Raw genomic sequence first — 10,000 nt, forward strand, 5'->3', positions numbered from 1 at the left:
GGCTTGCCAAAGCAGGGCATTGCTGGGTTGGGCTCCCTTGGCCTTCCGGGCGCCTTGGACACTGTCTTGGGAAGACCATGGGCACAAGGCCATGGCATATGGTGGGGAATGGACCACGGTTGCCAAGGCTAGGCATATAGAGAGGAATCGCATTTTTGCCCGGATAGGCACCGGAATGCTTGGCCTTGGCTTGCCATAGCAGGGCATTGCTGGGTTGGGCTCCCTTGGCCTTCCGGGGGCCTTGGACGCTGTCTTGGGAAGACCATGGGCACAAGGCCATGGCATATAGTGAGGAATGGACCACGGTTGGCAAGGCTAGGCATATAGAGAGGAATGGACCACGGTTGCCAAGGTTGCGCAAGTTTTGGGCATTTTTTGCCCGGATATGCCCAAGTATGCCCCGATAGGCCCGTTACGCCCCGGTATGAACGCGTATGCCCGGATAGACTCGGTATGCCTTGGGATACATGCGTATGCCCCGATAGGCTTGGTACGCCCCGATATGCGCACGTGTGCCCCAGTAGGGCTCGGTATGCCCCGGTATGTACGCGTGTGCCCCGATAGGCCCGGTATGCCCCGATAGGCCCGGTATGCCCCGATATGCACACGTGTGCCCCAATAGGGGTCGGTATGCCCCGGTAGGTACGCGTGTGCCCCGTAATGCACGTTTCGCAGATCTCCCCGCATGTCCCGCCCCTATATGTAATACTTACTTACTTACTTACTTTCTTTCTTGCTTGCTTGCTTGCTTGCAATGGTTGGGAGTGCCCGGCATGCCCCGCTGCAGAGACCAAGGGCGCAATGACTTGGCACCGCGGATGCCGGGACTCCGGCACTTCCCGTGGCACTGATGGTTCGTTCCAAAGACAAAAGGCCGTGCAAGGCCACCGCACCGCGGATGATTTTGCTCGTGCTGGCGCCGTTGTGTGGCCAAAGAACATGCGCGAATGCTCGTGTCGGAAGGGTTGGTGTCCTGGCCCCGCGGGTGTCACGAATGCTCGGTTGCGAAGACCATGGGACCAGAGCCATGGCACGTCGGATGATGGCTCCAGCTGGCGCCCCGGCACTTTCTGTGGCATTGATGCTCGGTTTCAAAGACAAACGTGCGCAGGGCCAGGGGACCGCGGATGACTGCTCGTGCTGGCCCCGTTGGGCGGCATTGATGGTCGGTTGCAAAGAAAATGCGCGATTGCTCGTGTCGGGGCCCGGCAAGCCAAGGCCAAGCGAGCCATGGCACGTCGGATGATGGCTCCAGCTGGCGCCCCGGCACTTTCTGTGGCATTGATGCTCGGTTTCAAAGACAAACGTGCGCAGGGCCAGGGGACCGCGGAGGACTGCTCGTGCTGGCCCCGTTGGGCGGCATTGATGGTCGGTTGCAAAGAAAATGCGCGATTGCTCGTGTCGGGGCCTGGCAAGCCAAGGCCAAGCGAGCCATGGCAACGCGGATGATGGCTCGCTAGTGCTGGCGCCGTGCACAGTGGCCTCGCACACTCGCCCTGCACGCTTCCCTTGCACGCAGCCTTGCACACTAGCCTCGCATGCGAGCCTTGCACCCTAGCCATGCAAACTAGCCTTGCACGGTAGCCATGCACACAAGCCGTGCACATTAGCCATGCGCACAAGCCCCGCACACTAGCCTTGCGCACAACCCTTGCACACAAGCCATGCACTCGAGCAATGCACACAAGCCTTGCACTCAAGCAATGCACACAAGCCCTGGACACTAGCCTTGCACACGGGCCTGGCACACAAGCCTTGGGCACTAGCCTTGCGCACTAGCGTTCCACATGAGCCTTGCACACTAGCCTTGGACACTAGCCTTGCACACAGGCCTTGCACACTAGGCATGCTTGGGCGAGCTGATCCCGCATCAAGTCGACGGGTCTAGGCATTCTTGGGCGCAGATCCCGCATCGTCTCGTCGCGTCTGGGCGCAAACACGTCGCGTCTCGTTGCGTCTTCAGAAGTCGTCGCTAACAGCACCTTTGGTTGCCACTGGTGGTTAGGCTGGTTGGTTGCGCAAACCCTATAGGAGGGTGGCATGCTGGTGGGCGTTTTTGCCCGGATAGGCACTAGAATGTGCAGATTTTGGGCGTTTTTGCCTGGATAGGCTAAGGAATGGGCATGCTTTGGGCGTTTTTGCCCGGATAGGCACCGGAATGCTTGGCCTTGGCTTGTCCTAGCAAGGCATTGCTGGGTTGGGCTCCCTTGGCCTTTTGGGCGCCTTGGACGATGTCTTGCGAAGACCATGGGCACAAGGCCATGGCATATGGTGAGGAAAGGACCACGGTTGCCAAGGTTAGGCACCGGAATGCTTGGCCTTGGCTTGCCAAAGCAGGGCATTGCTGGGTTGGGCTCCCTTGGCCTTCCGGGCGCCTTGGACACTGTCTTGGGAAGACCATGGGCACAAGGCCATGGCATATGGTGGGGAATGGACCACGGTTGCCAAGGCTAGGCATATAGAGAGGAATCGCATTTTTGCCCGGATAGGCACCGGAATGCTTGGCCTTGGCTTGCCATAGCAGGGCATTGCTGGGTTGGGCTCCCTTGGCCTTCCGGGGGCCTTGGACGCTGTCTTGGGAAGACCATGGGCACAAGGCCATGGCATATAGTGAGGAATGGACCACGGTTGGCAAGGCTAGGCATATAGAGAGGAATGGACCACGGTTGCCAAGGTTGCGCAAGTTTTGGGCATTTTTTGCCCGGATATGCCCAAGTATGCCCCGATAGGCCCGTTACGCCCCGGTATGAACGCGTATGCCCGGATAGACTCGGTATGCCTTGGGATACATGCGTATGCCCCGATAGGCTTGGTACGCCCCGATATGCGCACGTGTGCCCCAGTAGGGCTCGGTATGCCCCGGTATGTACGCGTGTGCCCCGATAGGCCCGGTATGCCCCGATAGGCCCGGTATGCCCCGATATGCACACGTGTGCCCCAATAGGGGTCGGTATGCCCCGGTAGGTACGCGTGTGCCCCGTAATGCACGTTTCGCAGATCTCCCCGCATGTCCCGCCCCTATATGTAATACTTACTTACTTACTTACTTTCTTTCTTGCTTGCTTGCTTGCTTGCAATGGTTGGGAGTGCCCGGCATGCCCCGCTGCAGAGACCAAGGGCGCAATGACTTGGCACCGCGGATGCCGGGACTCCGGCACTTCCCGTGGCACTGATGGTTGGTTCCAAAGACAAAAGGCCGTGCAAGGCCACCGCACCGCGGATGATTTTGCTCGTGCTGGCGCCGTTGTGTGGCCAAAGAACATGCGCGAATGCTCGTGTCGGAAGGGTTGGTGTCCTGGCCCCGCGGGTGTCACGAATGCTCGGTTGCGAAGACCATGGGACCAGAGCCATGGCACGTCGGATGATGGCTCCAGCTGGCGCCCCGGCACTTTCTGTGGCATTGATGCTCGGTTTCAAAGACAAACGTGCGCAGGGCCAGGGGACCGCGGATGACTGCTCGTGCTGGCCCCGTTGGGCGGCATTGATGGTCGGTTGCAAAGAAAATGCGCGATTGCTCGTGTCGGGGCCCGGCAAGCCAAGGCCAAGCGAGCCATGGCACGTCGGATGATGGCTCCAGCTGGCGCCCCGGCACTTTCTGTGGCATTGATGCTCGGTTTCAAAGACAAACGTGCGCAGGGCCAGGGGACCGCGGAGGACTGCTCGTGCTGGCCCCGTTGGGCGGCATTGATGGTCGGTTGCAAAGAAAATGCGCGATTGCTCGTGTCGGGGCCTGGCAAGCCAAGGCCAAGCGAGCCATGGCAACGCGGATGATGGCTCGCTAGTGCTGGCGCCGTGCACAGTGGCCTCGCACACTCGCCCTGCACGCTTCCCTTGCACGCAGCCTTGCACACTAGCCTCGCATGCGAGCCTTGCACCCTAGCCATGCAAACTAGCCTTGCACGGTAGCCATGCACACAAGCCGTGCACATTAGCCATGCGCACAAGCCCCGCACACTAGCCTTGCGCACAACCCTTGCACACAAGCCATGCACTCGAGCAATGCACACAAGCCTTGCACTCAAGCAATGCACACAAGCCCTGGACACTAGCCTTGCACACGGGCCTGGCACACAAGCCTTGGGCACTAGCCTTGCGCACTAGCGTTCCACATGAGCCTTGCACACTAGCCTTGGACACTAGCCTTGCACACAGGCCTTGCACACTAGGCATGCTTGGGCGAGCTGATCCCGCATCAAGTCGACGGGTCTAGGCATTCTTGGGCGCAGATCCCGCATCGTCTCGTCGCGTCTGGGCGCAAACACGTCGCGTCTCGTTGCGTCTTCAGAAGTCGTCGCTAACAGCACCTTTGGTTGCCACTGGTGGTTAGGCTGGTTGGTTGCGCAAACCCTATAGGAGGGTGGCATGCTGGTGGGCGTTTTTGCCCGGATAGGCACTAGAATGTGCAGATTTTGGGCGTTTTTGCCTGGATAGGCTAAGGAATGGGCATGCTTTGGGCGTTTTTGCCCGGATAGGCACCGGAATGCTTGGCCTTGGCTTGTCCTAGCAAGGCATTGCTGGGTTGGGCTCCCTTGGCCTTTTGGGCGCCTTGGACGATGTCTTGCGAAGACCATGGGCACAAGGCCATGGCATATGGTGAGGAAAGGACCACGGTTGCCAAGGTTAGGCACCGGAATGCTTGGCCTTGGCTTGCCAAAGCAGGGCATTGCTGGGTTGGGCTCCCTTGGCCTTCCGGGCGCCTTGGACACTGTCTTGGGAAGACCATGGGCACAAGGCCATGGCATATGGTGGGGAATGGACCACGGTTGCCAAGGCTAAGCATATAGAGAGGAATTGCATTTTTGCCCGGATAGGCACCGGAATGCTTGGCCTTGGCTTGCCATAGCAGGGCATTGCTGGGTTGGGCTCCCTTGGCCTTCCGGGGGCCTTGGACGCTGTCTTGGGAAGACCATGGGCACAAGGCCATGGCATATAGTGAGGAATGGACCACGGTTGGCAAGGCTAGGCATATAGAGAGGAATGGACCACGGTTGCCAAGGTTGCGCAAGTTTTGGGCATTTTTTGCCCGGATATGCCCAAGTATGCCCCGATAGGCCCGTTACGCCCCGGTATGAACGCGTATGCCCGGATAGACTCGGTATGCCTTGGGATACATGCGTATGCCCCGATAGGCTTGGTACGCCCCGATATGCGCACGTGTGCCCCAGTAGGGCTCGGTATGCCCCGGTATGTACGCGTGTGCCCCGATAGGCCCGGTATGCCCCGATATGCACACGTGTGCCCCAATAGGGGTCGGTATGCCCCGGTAGGTACGCGTGTGCCCCGTAATGCACGTTTCGCAGATCTCCCCGCATGTCCCGCCCCTATATGTAATACTTACTTACTTACTTACTTTCTTTCTTGCTTGCTTGCTTGCTTGCAATGGTTGGGAGTGCCCGGCATGCCCCGCTGCAGAGACCAAGGGCGCAATGACTTGGCACCGCGGATGCCGGGACTCCGGCACTTCCCGTGGCACTGATGGTTGGTTCCAAAGACAAAAGGCCGTGCAAGGCCACCGCACCGCGGATGATTTTGCTCGTGCTGGCGCCGTTGTGTGGCCAAAGAACATGCGCGAATGCTCGTGTCGGAAGGGTTGGTGTCCTGGCCCCGCGGGTGTCACGAATGCTCGGTTGCGAAGACCATGGGACCAGAGCCATGGCACGTCGGATGATGGCTCCAGCTGGCGCCCCGGCACTTTCTGTGGCATTGATGCTCGGTTTCAAAGACAAACGTGCGCAGTGCCAGGGGACCGCGGATGACTGCTCGTGCTGGCCCCGTTGGGCGGCATTGATGGTCGGTTGCAAAGAAAATGCGCGATTGCTCGTGTCGGGGCCCGGCAAGCCAAGGCCAAGCGAGCCATGGCACGTCGGATGATGGCTCCAGCTGGCGCCCCGGCACTTTCTGTGGCATTGATGCTCGGTTTCAAAGACAAACGTGCGCAGGGCCAGGGGACCGCGGATGACTGCTCGTGCTGGCCCCGTTGGGCGGCATTGATGGTCGGTTGCAAAGAAAATGCGCGATTGCTCGTGTCGGGGCCTGGCAAGCCAAGGCCAAGCGAGCCATGGCAACGCGGATGATGGCTCGCTAGTGCTGGCGCCGTGCACAGTGGCCTCGCACACTCGCCCTGCACGCTTCCCTTGCACGCAGCCTTGCACACTAGCCTCGCATGCGAGCCTTGCACCCTAGCCATGCAAACTAGCCTTGCACGGTAGCCATGCACACAAGCCGTGCACATTAGCCATGCGCACAAGCCCCGCACACTAGCCTTGCGCACAACCCTTGCACACAAGCCATGCACTCGAGCAATGCACACAAGCCTTGCACTCAAGCAATGCACACAAGCCCTGGACACTAGCCTTGCACACGGGCCTGGCACACAAGCCTTGGGCACTAGCCTTGCGCACTAGCGTTCCACATGAGCCTTGCACACTAGCCTTGGACACTAGCCTTGCACACAGGCCTTGCACACTAGGCATGCTTGGGCGAGCTGATCCCGCATCAAGTCGACGGGTCTAGGCATTCTTGGGCGCAGATCCCGCATCGTCTCGTCGCGTCTGGGCGCAAACACGTCGCGTCTCGTTGCGTCTTCAGAAGTCGTCGCTAACAGCACCTTTGGTTGCCACTGGTGGTTAGGCTGGTTGGTTGCGCAAACCCTATAGGAGGGTGGCATGCTGGTGGGCGTTTTTGCCCGGATAGGCACTAGAATGTGCAGATTTTGGGCGTTTTTGCCTGGATAGGCTAAGGAATGGGCATGCTTTGGGCGTTTTTGCCCGGATAGGCACCGGAATGCTTGGCCTTGGCTTGTCCTAGCAAGGCATTGCTGGGTTGGGCTCCCTTGGCCTTTTGGGCGCCTTGGACGATGTCTTGCGAAGACCATGGGCACAAGGCCATGGCATATGGTGAGGAAAGGACCACGGTTGCCAAGGTTAGGCACCGGAATGCTTGGCCTTGGCTTGCCAAAGCAGGGCATTGCTGGGTTGGGCTCCCTTGGCCTTCCGGGCGCCTTGGACACTGTCTTGGGAAGACCATGGGCACAAGGCCATGGCATATGGTGGGGAATGGACCACGGTTGCCAAGGCTAGGCATATAGAGAGGAATTGCATTTTTGCCCGGATAGGCACCGGAATGCTTGGCCTTGGCTTGCCATAGGAGGGCATTGCTGGGTTGGGCTCCCTTGGCCTTCCGGGGGCCTTGGACGCTGTCTTGGGAAGACCATGGGCACAAGGCCATGGCATATAGTGAGGAATGGACCACGGTTGGCAAGGCTAGGCATATAGAGAGGAATGGACCACGGTTGCCAAGGTTGCGCAAGTTTTGGGCATTTTTTGCCCGGATATGCCCAAGTATGCCCCGATAGGCCCGTTACGCCCCGGTATGAACGCGTATGCCCGGATAGACTCGGTATGCCTTGGGATACATGCGTATGCCCCGATAGGCTTGGTACGCCCCGATATGCGCACGTGTGCCCCAGTAGGGCTCGGTATGCCCCGGTATGTACGCGTGTGCCCCGATAGGCCCGGTATGCCCCGATATGCACACGTGTGCCCCAATAGGGGTCGGTATGCCCCGGTAGGTACGCGTGTGCCCCGTAATGCACGTTTCGCAGATCTCCCCGCATGTCCCGCCCCTATATGTAATACTTACTTACTTACTTACTTTCTTTCTTGCTTGCTTGCTTGCTTGCAATGGTTGGGAGTGCCCGGCATGCCCCGCTGCAGAGACCAAGGGCGCAATGACTTGGCACCGCGGATGCCGGGACTCCGGCACTTCCCGTGGCACTGATGGTTGGTTCCAAAGACAAAAGGCCGTGCAAGGCCACCGCACCGCGGATGATTTTGCTCGTGCTGGCGCCGTTGTGTGGCCAAAGAACATGCGCGAATGCTCGTGTCGGAAGGGTTGGTGTCCTGGCCCCGCGGGTGTCACGAATGCTCGGTTGCGAAGACCATGGGACCAGAGCCATGGCACGTCGGATGATGGCTCCAGCTGGCGCCCCGGCACTTTCTGTGGCATTGATGCTCGGTTTCAAAGACAAACGTGCGCAGTGCCAGGGGACCGCGGATGACTGCTCGTGCTGGCCCCGTTGGGCGGCATTGATGGTCGGTTGCAAAGAAAATGCGCGATTGCTCGTGTCGGGGCCCGGCAAGCCAAGGCCAAGCGAGCCATGGCACGTCGGATGATGGCTCCAGCTGGCGCCCCGGCACTTTCTGTGGCATTGATGCTCGGTTTCAAAGACAAACGTGCGCAGGGCCAGGGGACCGCGGATGACTGCTCGTGCTGGCCCCGTTGGGCGGCATTGATGGTCGGTTGCAAAGAAAATGCGCGATTGCTCGTGTCGGGGCCTGGCAAGCCAAGGCCAAGCGAGCCATGGCAACGCGGATGATGGCTCGCTAGTGCTGGCGCCGTGCACAGTGGCCTCGCACACTCGCCCTGCACGCTTCCCTTGCACGCAGCCTTGCACACTAGCCTCGCATGCGAGCCTTGCACCCTAGCCATGCAAACTAGCCTTGCACGGTAGCCATGCACACAAGCCGTGCACATTAGCCATGCGCACAAGCCCCGCACACTAGCCTTGCGCACAACCCTTGCACACAAGCCATGCACTCGAGCAATGCACACAAGCCTTGCACTCAAGCAATGCACACAAGCCCTGGACACTAGCCTTGCACACGGGCCTGGCACACAAGCCTTGGGCACTAGCCTTGCGCACTAGCGTTCCACATGAGCCTTGCACACTAGCCTTGGACACTAGCCTTGCACACAGGCCTTGCACACTAGGCATGCTTGGGCGAGCTGATCCCGCATCAAGTCGACGGGTCTAGGCATTCTTGGGCGCAGATCCCGCATCGTCTCGTCGCGTCTGGGCGCAAACACGTCGCGTCTCGTTGCGTCTTCAGAAGTCGTCGCTAACAGCACCTTTGGTTGCCACTGGTGGTTAGGCTGGTTGGTTGCGCAAACCCTATAGGAGGGTGGCATGCTGGTGGGCGTTTTTGCCCGGATAGGCACTAGAATGTGCAGATTTTGGGCGTTTTTGCCTGGATAGGCTAAGGAATGGGCATGCTTTGGGCGTTTTTGCCCGGATAGGCACCGGAATGCTTGGCCTTGGCTTGTCCTAGCAAGGCATTGCTGGGTTGGGCTCCCTTGGCCTTTTGGGCGCCTTGGACGATGTCTTGCGAAGACCATGGGCACAAGGCCATGGCATATGGTGAGGAAAGGACCACGGTTGCCAAGGTTAGGCACCGGAATGCTTGGCCTTGGCTTGCCAAAGCAGGGCATTGCTGGGTTGGGCTCCCTTGGCCTTCCGGGCGCCTTGGACACTGTCTTGGGAAGACCATGGGCACAAGGCCATGGCATATGGTGGGGAATGGACCACGGTTGCCAAGGCTAGGCATATAGAGAGGAATCGCATTTTTGCCCGGATAGGCACCGGAATGCTTGGCCTTGGCTTGCCATAGCAGGGCATTGCTGGGTTGGGCTCCCTTGGCCTTCCGGGGGCCTTGGACGCTGTCTTGGGAAGACCATGGGCACAAGGCCATGGCATATAGTGAGGAATGGACCACGGTTGGCAAGGCTAGGCATATAGAGAGGAATGGACCACGGTTGCCAAGGTTGCGCAAGTTTTGGGCATTTTTTGCCCGGATATGCCCAAGTATGCCCCGATAGGCCCGTTACGCCCCGGTATGAACGCGTATGCCCGGATAGACTCGGTATGCCTTGGGATACATGCGTATGCCCCGATAGGCTTGGTACGCCCCGATATGCGCACGTGTGCCCCAGTAGGGCTCGGTATGCCCCGGTATGTACGCGTGTGCCCCGATAGGCCCGGTATGCCCCGATATGCACACGTGTGCCCCAATAGGGGTCGGTATGCCCCGGTAGGTACGCGTGTGCCCCGTAATGCACGTTTCGCAGATCTCCCCGCATGTCCCGCCCCTATATGTAATACTTACTTACTTACTTACTTTCTTTCTTGCTTGCTTGCTTGCTTGCAATGGTTGGGAGTGCC

The sequence above is a fragment of the Tasmannia lanceolata genome, unplaced genomic scaffold (assembly GCF_043159265.1).
Source record: "Tasmannia lanceolata isolate RefF3 unplaced genomic scaffold, GAP_Taslan_0.1 ptg000119l, whole genome shotgun sequence".
Taxonomy (NCBI): domain Eukaryota; kingdom Viridiplantae; phylum Streptophyta; class Magnoliopsida; order Canellales; family Winteraceae; genus Tasmannia; species Tasmannia lanceolata.